At 43.3% G+C, this 13,529-nt stretch overlaps 1 protein-coding gene across 5 annotated transcripts in view; it reads left to right on the top strand.

Annotated features, from left to right (window-relative positions):
* Positions 1-12,567, top strand: part of LOC122813727 — a 422,056-nt gene extending 409,489 nt beyond the window's left edge. For all 5 annotated transcript variants that reach the window (XM_044086194.1, XM_044086197.1, XM_044086196.1 and 2 more), the window contains one exon: positions 11,292-12,567. The gene's annotated coding sequence lies outside the window, so the exon portion shown is untranslated. The remainder of the gene's footprint in view (positions 1-11,291) is intronic.
* The last annotated feature ends 962 nt before the right edge of the window (positions 12,568-13,529 follow it).

The following is a 13,529-nucleotide window of genomic DNA, read 5'->3' on the forward strand; positions in this document are numbered from 1 at the left end:
ACGCTCTATCTTTCAGTTGGACAACATTGACAACCTATGCCTTCCCACCTCTACCTCTACTGACAAACGTATTACTAAAAGTCAGAGCAGAGAGGCCACAAATGATTCTCATTGCTCCGGACTGCCCTCATCAGCACTGGTACCCGCTCCTAAAGAACCTGTCTCATTCACCACCTTGGATCCAACCTCAATTCCCACTCCTGTTGTCTCAGCAAAATTACAAGATCCTCCACAGTCAGCTCAGGACACTAAATCTAGCTGCATGGAAAATACCTTAACTTATCAATCTACACTCCTCTCAAAGGAGGTACAGAATGTCATCTTGGAGGCCAGGAGACCCCGTACCAGAAAAGCTTACTCAGACAAATGGAAGCGATTTTGTACATGGAACCAAGCAAAAGGCCAAACTCCTTGGATATTAAATATACCTCAGATACTACAGTACCTAGCTGAGATGTTAAACAGTGGCCTTTCCTTCTCATCCATCAAAATCCACGCCTCAGCTATTTCAGCCCAATACAGTACGGATCCTCCCTTATTCTCACATCCTTTACTAAGACAGTTCCTCAAAGGGGCAAAAAATATAAGGCCCCCACGAAAACCACCAGCTCCAGCTTAGGACCTTAACTTCATACTGGAAAAATTGACATTGCCTCCTTTCGAACCTGCCTCCTCAGCAGAACTATAATACTTGTCATGGAAAACAGCTCTGCTTTTGGCTATTACCTCAGCAAGCAGGGTTTCGGAGCTACAGGCCCTTATGGCAGTGCAACCTTTCCTCATTTTCCATCAGGACAGAGCCTCTTTACGTACCAACCCTACCTTCATGCCAAAGGTAGTATCCAGTGTGGCTTTGAATCAGGCTATCCATTTACCTACCTTTTATCCAAACCCCCAGAATAAAGGGGAGAGACTACTACACTCCTTGGACATTCACAGACAACTTCGATACTATTTGGACAGGACAAAGTCATTCAGAAAATCTGAACAACTTTTTGTGTCTTATGCTGCTGGTGTTCAATGAAAGGCTATTTCCAAACAGACTATTTCAAAATGGATAGCCCACTGCATCCGCTTTTGTTATTCATTTCATGGGAAAACAGTGCCAGGATGCATCAGATCACACTCTACCAGGGCAACAGCTACCTCAGCAGCATATCTCAGGGGGGTCCCAACCAAGGACATTTTGGAAGCAGCTACTTGGAGTTCAGTGCACACTTTTACCAAGCACTACCACCTGCCACTGTACTCTAAATCTAGAACGGGCTTTGCCACCACAGTCCTGCAGGGCAATCTAGCCCCTCCTAATTCAGCTTAATACCAGCCACCCTTCCATAGCTTTGGGATTCACCCAAGTGTGATGACTGCAGCAGTATGGCACGATGAACATAGTACAGTTTTGTACCTACCATAAATGTAGATGTTCGAGTGCACATACTGCTGCAGTCCAGGTTACCCTCCCTCCATCCCCTCTCAGGACAGGGCTTAGGACAAACACCTCTAGCATACATCCAACTTGGGGTATTCCTATATGGTGTATTTGCTTGCAACTACTGATTGGTTTTATCTACTTATGTAAGATTGCATAACATCATGTATTGCCTGCCTATTTGGGGGCACCTGACATCTGGGGCAAGAAAAACTGAAGAAAATGGCGTTGGCTGCCTCTTTTATACCCCTGCCGCTCTGACGTCAGGGAAGAAGCGACGACAACCGACGCCGGACCAAGACTTTGGAATTCGGCCGACCGAGGACCCGCCTGACGGCAGGATAACCCAAGTGTGATGACTGCAGCAGTATGTGCACTCGAACATCTACATTTATGGTAGGTACAAAACTGTACTTTATGATGAGCATGGTAGCAGTATTTTGCATTCTGCTTTCAGGAAAGTGCATGCCCTAGATACCCTCTATAAGCTTACTGTTGAAGGTATTGGCAGCATAAGTATCATAGAGCTAACTCCTCCTTGATCTGTAGTCCAGCATATTTCTCCAGGACCACAGCATCTTCCTCACATGGTAAGGAGTTTCAAACCTTGGAGAGGCTAGGCAAGAGGATGTTCTCATTTGTCACATTGGAGTTTAAGTCCCACAATGATCTCTCTCTCTCTTCTTTTCATATTCTATTACGTCTTAGTGGACCAGGCAGAAGAAAAGCTTTTTACTGTTACTTGCTTATGGGAGGGATCAGGGAGACTCTGTCTGAGTGGTCTTCCTTGTGGTCCACTTGAGTGTATGTCTGCTCTCATTGTTTCAGGATGCACTTAATAAGGCCATATTGGCTGCCATTTTCCAGAAGAGGGTCCTCTTTGACCAGGCTTCTCAAGGTTTAGTTGAGGATCTCCAGTGAGGAACAGCAGCCTCTTATCACTGTGGAGGCCACCCCCACCCTGACATTTTTGGCTAGGCAGGTCAGCACGGAAGTAGAGTCTCCCTTATATGCAGAGGAGGTCCTCTAATCATATGAACAGCATTGCCTTTTTTGGTTGTGCAAATGATGTTCTGTAGGAACATGACCTGCCAGGCTAGCAGTTGGAGTCTTGACTTCAGTCTAGAACTGGCCTTTTGGGTGAGTGGTTGTCTGAGTTCACACTACTTTAGAGGAACGTCACAAAGAAAAGAATGAGTGCTGGGCAATGGTAGTGGATGACCATGCTTCATAGGTTTTGGGGCTCTCCCAGAAAGAATTCCACACACATACCCAAAAATCTGCATAGAGCTATTGGAAGAGGCTCAGATCTTCCTCCTTAAAGGAGACATAGAGACTGTCCCTTCTTCAGAATAAGGCCAGAGATTCCTGTTGTGCCCCATTTTAGTTCCAGAGGTGTTGGGAAACTTCTCTCCTGTCTTGAAGCTCAACTTCTACAGTAAAAAAAAAAACAGTATAGTCAGGTTCCAGATTTGAAAAAGGCATTGCCCCTGTTACTACAGTTTGCCAGTGGACATATGTTCTGGTATCTGATTGTGTAGGGTCTGCACAGGAGGTTCCTTTGTTTTTCTCTAGGTAGGTACAATTTTCACTATAAAATGTTGTCATCTGGCCATTACTCTGAATACAGAATATTTTCTCAAGTGTTAGCAATTGTGGCAGAGTACTTGTAGAATAATTTCTTGTTACCTAATCTGGATGACTAGTTCCGGGTGGCCTCGTCAAGAGGGCTCCCTGTCATTATCCCCAACATGGGCAAGTCCCATGGTTTCAGACCCTGTTGTTGTTGTGTCTTTTGGGGTCGCCACAGCGGAACTCCAGTCCGCTAATGATTGGTAGTTGATTTTTACGTGCCGAGTTACCAGCCCTGACACACAACCTTCAACGAAGATACACCCATTCACGCATGTCTCCACGCAGAAGACACTCTAGCTGAGAATCGAACCGGACAGCGTCTTACTGTGAAGCAGCAACGCTACCGCAGCACCACCAATGCGGGACTATGGTTTCTATTCTCCATAAACTGAGAGAAGGCATCACAGAACGCATCTTATAGAAATGCCTTAATCAGGGTACAGTTGGCTACTCTTAATTGTCTTTCTTAAATTACACGGGGGGGTGGGGGGTGAAGCTCATTTGCTTAGCAGCCTTTGTGAGGATCCAGCAGAAAATCAAGTTCCAGTCCTTCTGTACTTAAATGTGGCCACCATCTTCATACTACCTTTCAAATGCCTAAGGATTTAGATGTTGCAGTGTGCTGTGAAATGTTGCTTTACATTGTGCTTAACTTATTTTCATGTCTTATCCTTGTACTTGGCTCTAGAGTGTGGACTGTCCCCTCCAGCCCTTGTGTTGACTTTACTTTCTTGCAGAAGAACCTATCACAAGCCTTGACAGTGTTATTTAAACATGATTGTGTATGTCATAAGTGATAATTTAATAAAGATGTTTCTTGTTGAAAAAAAAAAAAACAAGTCTTGACGGTGAATGTTTCATTGTCAGGGTGAGAAGCCTACTTTAGCTTCCTCATGGTTCAAAAGAAATGAGCTATGAGAAGTGCTTCTTACCATGAGGGCTGTACAGGACCAGAGCCCCACCTAGTGAGTCTGACAACCGGTCTGTCATATGACACCTGAATAGCTCTTTTGTTTGTTCACATCAGACATGAATTGAACTGTGGCTCCAGTCCTTTTCCTAAGCTTTAAGTTTGGGAGTCATGTCTTGTGGGAGTCTACCTGAATTGGGGCACCTTGGATGTTGAGCCGTTACCACATGGAATAGTGGGGTCTCCCCCTTTCTGCTTGGTGCAGCAGGGTATCGAGGAGGAGTTGATGATGGATACATTTTCTCTCTTGTGACAGAGGAGATTCCCATATGCTTTTTTACTGTTCCCTCTGGTTGAGCACCTAATCATAAACTTTAGAAAAGAAAGACCAAAGCTCATCTTGCCTGCCCTTTGGTAGTTGCAGACGAGTATGGTTTAAGGTTCTTTGCTCACTTATAGTATGGGAAACTCTTGTGATACAAGGCAAGGAAGTATGCCACATCTGTGATAACTTCTGACTCCACCTCAAGATATGGCTTGTGGCTTTCCCCGATCCAGCCACATCTTCTGACCAGGATTTAGAGGTAATTGGAGCTGAAAGGAAGCCTTCCTATTATCAGATATATTGTACTAAGCAGAACCGGTTCTGCATTTTGTGGAGATGTAGCCTGTGGCATAACAGTCAGTTGGAATGCAGATTATTCTGATCTTCTGCAGACAAGTTCATAATTTGTCTCTCAGTTGTTATTCAGCAGCAAATAAATGTACCTTTGGCATTTCTGACCAACATGTTGTAAAAGGCAGAAGGATTATGGCTGTGTACTGGCTGATCAGGTTCAAAAAGGGATGTTCCATCTCCATCCACCTTTGAAGAACCTTTGCCTTCCTTGGGACTTGAATTTTTTTGTCAGTAGGGTTTCCCATCTCTTATTGAAGCCTACAACTTCAACAACCTGGAGAAAAAGAACTAGCCAGGCTTATAGTAGGAGGGAATATTATGACTGTGCACATACTAAGAAGGATTTTCCTCACAGAACAACTGATACGGTAAGTATGTGTCTTATATCCATTTACTACTTACCTTTGCTTAAGATGTTGTCCAGTGGTATGTTTATGTAGCACTGTTAGTTAAGTGTTTGTCATTTCTAAACAGATTTATTTCCTTTTCATTGTATTTCATATAAGTTGCAGCAGATTGATTTTAAACTCGTCAACATACTCATAATCACAGAATATATTAAGTGTAAGTAAGCGTAATTTTTCAACTTAGGTTGCCCTTGAATAAATTACCATAGGTTTCAGTGGGCCTACATAGTTTAACAGAATCAAAATAAAATTAGTTAAAAAAATTACCTGTCTGATGCCTCTGTGGGAAGCCAGTAGAAGTTTGTAATACATCCCATTCCAGCACTTTCAGACTAGAGGATTTAATTTTAATGATCTGATGTTGTCATTTTCATTCTTCCATTAACCTGTGGGTCTCAGTTTCGAACCTCGGAATGACTCAGCCATTTCACTAGCTTGAAATTCGAAGCTCGAGCTCCTCCTCCCTACTCATAATGCCTCTTTCCCCCAGTGTAAAAAAAAATTTCCTAGTATGTCTGAAGCTAAGTCAGACAGGGCTGATAAGCCCTTTGTTTCAAGAAGTGCACTTCCTGTGGGCACACGATTCCCTTATCTGATGCTCTCAGGGAGTGTGTCTGTTGTTTGTAACCTGCACATTTAGATAGTGCTTGTCCAGTTTGTGTGGGTTTTCACCCATGGGCTTTGGTGGATTGTCATAATAAGTTGATCCTCCAGGGGTTACTGCCTGCTCTTTCTCTTCTCACTGTTCCTTCTACTTCAGGGGCTCAAGCCCTCTAGAAACCATAAAGAGGCCCAAGAAACAAGGAAGCATTTTTCTGATAGGTCTTCCTTTTCTCAATCAGAGTCTGTTAAAAAGGCACCAAAACTGTCGGAACTGAAGACTGCAGAGATATCTACTTTGGTTCGCACTGCTGCCTCTCTGCTCTGTACTTCAGTCCCTAGTTGGGGGCCAAGTGTTTCATCTCAGAGATCTCCACTCTGGGAGACTTGTCCAAAAAGAACCTCGAGACCTGCTTCTACATCCTCCTCCATCAGGTCTTCTCAGAGTCTGTCAGATAAAGATGTTGGTAGATTGATGAGGCAATTTCTCAAACCACAGATTCAGATGGGTATTTTGCCAGCCCAATCCTCCTCTGCATCCATGAGGCTTTCCCATTCCATCCTGTGGTTCCATCTCCAGTCCAACCTTCAATTTTATAGTCCTTGGTTCCGTTCGTCCCAGGAACTGAGGTGTCATGGCTAAAAGTTATCACATCTTCACCTCCAACTATTTCCCTGACACATTCGGCACCGACAGTGCTGGTTTTGAGTGTGTCTCACAGCCGTAGCCTCGACATCGGTTACGGGGAGGGTTAACTTAAACTCCAAAGTTTTTGGAGCTCTCTCTTCCCCTCGGAGCTTTAGTGTTCGACAGTTTGGCTCCAACTCCCCCTTAAGAGGGAAGACTCAGGACCCCCGGAGAATGTCTATTCTGGTAGTCTTGGCCTCTGGAGGACTGCCATTTGGTGTTCGGACTCCTTCTGCCTTCAGAATGGTGAGGAAATTATCTCCCATTCTGGAAGACCCTGTGTTCTCACCTTGGTGGAACCTGTTCCCACTGGCTCTGTCTCTGAGGCCTTTCTTCTACCACGTTGGCGGCCAGTCCTGGGAAGATTCCAGACTATCCCATCTGTGAAACCGAGAGATCTTCCGACACCTCCCCGGAGCATCCCACCAAGATGGTTCCTCAGTAGCGACTGTGCATGAGGAGGCACATTGATTCCCCAGAGGAGTCTGTTACCACTGACATTGATTTTGAGGAATGGGGTGCCCACAAGATCTCCACAGATGATGTCTCCTTTGGAGACATCTTAGAAATCCTCTGTAAAAGATGTGGATGGTCTTCCCAAACCCCCTCTCCAGAGGAAACAGGGCTGTTGGAGGCTTTCAGGTCCAGCCCAACTGCATCCTGGGTGTCTACCCTTGCAGACCCGCTCATTGAGTTGGTGTCTTCTAGGGCATCGAAAGAATTGAGCACAGTAGAACCCATACCCAAGCATGCAGGCAAAATTCTGAGTGCTCCACAGCACAAAACTTTCTGGACTAAGGATATTCAGGTAGATGACATGGTTGTTGTGGCAGCCACCAAAAAGGAGCTGGCCCAAGAGAGCTCCTCTGTCCATCCCACTAACAGGAGGCTGTGGCTTTGGATAGATTTAGTAAAAGAGTTTATGATTCAGCCATTTTCACCTAGAGAGCATTAAACTACCTTTCCTGTTTTACGAGACTACAGAGGGACCTAGTCGAGGAACTCTCTAGCTCTATTCCAGGGTCCACATCTGCAGAGGATCAGAAGGTATTCTCCTCCAGAATGAGAATGGCCACCCTCCAATCCCTGTTTAACGCTTCCACAAGGCTGATATCCCATGCAGCAGAGGGTAATTCAAGGCGGCCGGTTCTGGCATTGCTATAAGGTATCGTGCCTGGATGCGGCTGTGTGACTTCATGAAACCTTTCAAGGCATCCTTCATCAATGTGCCTTTTGATGGATCAACCTTGTTTGGGCCCATTGTTCGATACATGCTGCAGTGAGAAAGATGGGACGACCCTGTCTGATTTCAGGATCCATTTTTCTACTCCACAGAGGTCCTTCTTCAGGAACCAGGGTGGGAGTAAAAAGATGTGGTTCAAAAAATCTCAGCGTCCTTTTCAGGATTTTCAAGGAGAATCTTCCCCCAGAGGCAGAGTGGAATATAACCAAAATAGTAGATGCTGCCCATGTGGGTGAGGAGGTCCACAGATCCTTCTAGCACTCTTGAACAGTTGCCCAACTGTCTTCCTCTGGAGAAAATCAGGGGGCACTTTTCCTAGCATCCCGAAGCCTGGTAAGCCATCTCAAATGACCAATGGATGCTACGGATTGTATCAAGAGGATACTCTATTCCATTTTTGGAAACACCAAGACAAAAGTCTTTCCTCCCCAATGTTCCACCCAGTCAGAGGGAAGATGCAGCAATAGAAATCGCAGAATTGCTCTGGAAGAGTCATCCAGGAGGTCCCCCCGATCAAGTCAGATGGGGTGTTTACTCCAGGTTCTTTTTGGTGCCCAAAAAGGCCAATTCTGAAAACTAGCATCTCTGAACAAATCCATAAAGAACATGAAGTTCAGGATTGTCATGGTTCAGTCCATTCTACCTCTACTGAGAATTAATGACTGGGTGTGCTCAATAGACCTGAAGGATGCATGCTACCACATCAAGATGGACAGGCGCTCCAGCAGGTACCATCGTTTCAGGCTGGGAGCTAGTCATTTTCAGTTCAGATCACTCCTGTTTGGTCTCATCACAGCCCCCAGGGTGTTCAAATGCTTGGCAGTGGTTATAGCTCATCTGGGGCTTCAGGGATTCCATATATTCCCCTGTCTGGATGACTAATTCTTGACCGCTCCTACCAGGTGTCATCCTACTCAGGCCAGGGATTATCCTTTGCAGTTGACCCCAAATCTTGACATAACTCTTAGCTTGGAGAAATCTCACTTGGAACCAGTTCAAGTGGTATATTTTATAGGGGTACATCTAGACACAGTTTCTTGGACTTCTCATAGCAGAGCAAGTGTCAAGCCTATGTTTTCATGTCAAACAAAACCAAATCCTCCAGCAAGTTTGGTTCTCAGAGCTCTCAGTTCTATGGCAGCTATGATACCCGTTTTGCTCACTGCATGCCTTCACATGAGACTCTTACAATGGGTGTTAGCAGTTGAATGGTCTTTACACAGAAATTCTCTAAGCCTTTCCCACCAGACTTTCCAGAATATGCAAAGGATCTTTGCTATGGTGCCTTCACTCTGCAGACATTACTCAAGGACTCCCCTTCGTTCTTCCTTCTCCAAATGCCACGTTGACCACGGACGCCTCCCAAGTTGGGGAGGGGGCATTATCTGGGTCAGACAGTTCAAGACACGTGGTTGCCTCAGGAGACCAACTTGCATATCATTGCATATCAGTGTCCTAGAGATGAGAGCAGTTCTTTTGGTGTTGCAAGAGCTTCCTGTAGGGACTATTGCTATACAGAGGGACAATATGTCAGTGGTCTGGTACATCAACAAACAGGGAGGAACCAGGTCTTGCCCTCTGTGTCAAGAAGCTATGAGAGTGGGGCAATGAGCAATCTCTACCAACCACTTTTAGTGGCAATGCACATTCTGGGATAGTCCCAACACCCGAATGGACAGACTCAATTGAGTTCTACTGATGCCTCACTAGTGGTCTCTGAACTGATCCATGGCAAACATGATCTTCCAAAGATGGGGTCAACCCTGATGCAACCTTTTTGCCTCCCCTCTCAACAACAAATGCAGCGGGTACTTTGTCTTGATCCCTCATCAGGGACAGGCACCAAGGGATGCTCTAGTTCATCTTTGTCCTCCCGGTCTACTCTATGCTTTTCCCCCATTGCCCTTAATTCCCATGTTCTTGCAGAAGAGATTCAGGTTGAAGAGGAAGTTAATCCTCATTGCTTCCTATTGGCCTCAACAAGTTTGATTCCCCTATCTCTGGTCTCATCTGATTTGTCCTCTAGTGACTCTAGATCCATATCCAGATCTTCTGTCTCATACCTTGGGACACCCTCACATGGATCTTCAAGACATAAAACTAACTTTATGGTTTCTCCAATTCTGATGATGGCCAGTCATCCCAGGCATTCATCCCCTGTCCAGAAGATTTTGATTCTGCCTATAAACCCTCCACCAGGAAGATTTATAAGAGTAAGTGGAAAAGATTCTCCATATGGTCCCAACAGAAACAGATAGACCCTTTTACAGCTCCTGTCACTGTGGTGTCAAATTTTTTGGCTTCCCTTTTAATGATGGAGCTAGCTATTCCACCTCAAAGTTCATTTAGCTGCAATTTCCAATTTTCATTTGGGAGAAGACTCTACATTGTTAGCTTCATCTAAACTCTGTAAAGCCTGTCTTAGAGGTACCTTTCTACTTCATTCTCTAATCAAAGATCCAACTCCCCTTTGGGACTTGTCCATTATGTTGCAAGAACTGGTTCGTCCCCCTTTAAAACTGGCAGCCACAGTTGGTTTAAAGTTTCTCTCAAGGAAGACACTTTCCCTGGTAGCTATTATCTCGGCAAGAAGAATCTTTGAGTTACAGGCCCTTTCTTCCAAGTTTCCTTATTTAGTATTTTACAAAGATAGAGTAACCTTACGCACCAAACCTTCCTTCCTTCCTAAAGTGCTACAGAAGGCACTATCAACCACCCTGTTTTCTTTCCTAACTTCCAAAGTAAGGGAGAATATACATCTTCACTTACTCAATGTTTATAGACAACTGCGATTTTACCGAGACAGAACAAAGGCATTCGGGACATCTGAACAATTGCTCATATCTTTTTCAGACATTAAGCGGTAAAGCAATTACCAAGACCTCTTTGGCTTGATGGTTAAAATACTGTATTTCCTTTGTTTATTCTTTGAAGAATATCCCTTTGCCTGGTCAGATTAAAGCTCACTCTACAAGGTATATGGCAACTTGCCAAGCCTTTTAGTCAATAGTATTCTGTTGATGACATCTGTGCAGCTGCTACCTGGTCAAATCCTCATACGTTTATTACTCATTATAAATTGAGCATCATTTCCAGGAATAAGAGTGCCTTTGGCTCTGCAATATCCTTCCATGAGGGCCACACTGAGTTTCTGTAGCTGGGGACTCTGTCTCACAGGTTAATGAACAAATGAAAATGGCAACATCAGATGAAGAAGTTATGTTCTTACCATAACATTCCATCTGTGTTGTCTATTTTCATTCCTCATTATCCTTCCCCCAGTCCCAGCCCAAGACATCGAGATACCTGATGGATATGTTCATAGGACCACACTTCTTCTTTGAGCTCCTGTTGCTCTTACCTTTTTCTCTGTTATACATATTTATTTTTGGCGGAAAGTAGATATAGTTGTAGCAAACTTGATCTGAGGTGCACTGAGGAAGAGGCATTATGGGTAGGGACAAGAAGCTTGAGCTTCGACTCTCAAGCTAGTGAAATGGCCGAGTTGGTTCAGAGGGCCAAAACCAAGACCCACAGGTTAATGAAGAATGAAAATAGACATTACAGATGGACGTTATGGTAAGAACATTCATTTTTTCTGTATTGTAACTACATGATACCCGTAAGACTTCAGTGAGACCTTTGAGCTATATAAATGATTTGTCTCATTAAATAATGTTGTTTATAATTGTTTCTGCAGCACAAGTCCCAACTCATCAAGTAAAGACACATCGTTTGTTCCGTATATAAAAGAGCTTCACTCACTGAAGTGTACTTATCAAAAAAAAAATTATCACTTGGAGAAATTAAACCAAGAATGCCACAACATAAATGTACTGAATGTGGAAATGTTTTAAGGTATATGAAATCCGTCAACATTCATCAAGAGATGCATACTAGAAGCAGAACTTTTGAATATTCTGTGTGTTGGAATACTTGCATGCAGCTAGAGAAAAATACATAAATAAGCTGGTGAGAAAAACCTTATAGCTGCATTGAATTTGAAAAATGTTTAAATGGCAAAATATTCTCAAAGTATACATGCTTATTACACACACAGAAGACAAACCTTGCACACGTACATACTGTGGTAAGAGTTTTCAAAACTGAAGCAGTGCCATGTGGCATCAACTGAACTGATGCACACTGAAAACAGACATTCACGTTCTTTTTGTGGAAACCCTGACCAGTCTCTCTTAAAGTACACAAGCGGAAGCTCTCTGGTGATCAGCTGCACAAATATGCTGAATGTGAAAAGAGTTTTGCTCAGAAATACAGCCTGCATAAGCTTATATACTCAAAAGTATCCACTATGTGAAACTGCTTTTTGCATAAGTGTAGTTACAAGTCCACCTGAGGACTCCCACTGGAAGAAAATGTATAAATGTGAAGAATATGGAATGGGCTTTACCAGTTTAAAAATATACAGCAGTGCAAATCTAAAGTAAAGATTTGTGCCTACGATTGACTGCAGAGCTATAAAAACAATATGATGTCATCAACAAACATACTTGAAAGTAAACGAGGGCGGTCTTCCCTTGCTGTAATTTTCCTTAATGGCATGTCAGTGAACTGATCCCAGAAGAAATTATGCTTGTTGGATCTAAGAAAGCAAGCTGTTGTTTCTGTGTAGTCTCATTTTATTTAGTTATGGCATTGCCGGCAGACTTAAGTACTAAAAACCAAGAAACAAAACATTACATAGAGGCTGAAACAATACTATGGACAGGTCATTGTAGACCGTGATCTCTCTTTACCCAACTGCTTTGACTGAATGTGGATTGAAGAGCAGTGCCTGAGAGATTATTGCACATCGATTTGCTGTTTTTATACAATACTGATATTTTCACTGGAGTTGTTTCTAGACTTATCACTTTTTACATGCAAAGTTTTTAGATTAGCTTAAAACACTAAATATACGTACCTCTTCACAGTAAAGTTTCAAACTGGAGCTCATTAAATGTGAATTTGAGATATGTGGTAATCTAATTATTGATCTGTAACAGAAACTGTAATATTAGGCTACTTTTGTTTTCCAGATTGTGACAGACAAATGTGGTTTTGGAAAAGTATAGCAGACATGTAAAATCTGTATCAAATGCTTCTTAGTCTTGCTGTTCGTTTGATGCTAAGGTCAGATTTAGAACTCAGCTGCATCTCAGATAATGCCGCCAGTCATCAGAGTTCATCTAGAATCCCTAATGCCAAAGCACTGAGGTGGATGGGTTGCAGCATCTGATAGTCAGCTGTTGCATCCTGGGAGCGATGAGTGGAATCTCTTGTAACAGCACAGCATGTTGGCGCAGGCCAGAATGCTCTTGCCTGTTGTACTTCTCAAACATTACTGTATTGAACCTTAAACTATGCACATATGGAAGCTTACAAGTGTCAGATTTACTGGGTGCACTGTGTGTAAGAGAGAGCCATGATATGTGTAAAAGGCAGCTCCCCATTTCTTCCAGGATAGAAGTGTTGCCTGCACCCCGTAACAACATACCACTGTAAGCTATCATTCCAGCAGTGATGGCATTAATGGCATTAGGTACGGCTGCATTGGTTCTGAGGTGTGGAAAAAGAAGTTGGGATATCTGTTGCTGGGCTGATAAGTTTGTGTGCAAAAAATATTAATTAAGAGAGAGAGAGAAATAAACTCCTAAAGATGTGGAATTTTAAATCTCCTAGTATTTATAAGAAACATTTAAATGTCCTACTGCTATTAACCAACTGTGACAGCGACAAAGGATTGTGGATCTTGTAGTCGCACAAAATGACAGCAGCAGTAATTGAACATACTATGCTACAATAAAACAAAAAAATAAGTAAATATATTGCTTGCATGCAAACAGCTCCTTGGCCAGGCTCAAAAGTTATGTGGTGATTAGATTTCCATCAAGGACAAATAAATATATGTAAAATGTGCATATAAATATGTTTGTGT

The sequence above is a fragment of the Protopterus annectens genome, chromosome 10.part0 (genome assembly GCF_019279795.1).
Source record: "Protopterus annectens isolate FY-2018-M chromosome 10.part0, PAN1.0, whole genome shotgun sequence".
NCBI classification, from domain to species: Eukaryota; Metazoa; Chordata; order Ceratodontiformes; family Protopteridae; genus Protopterus; species Protopterus annectens.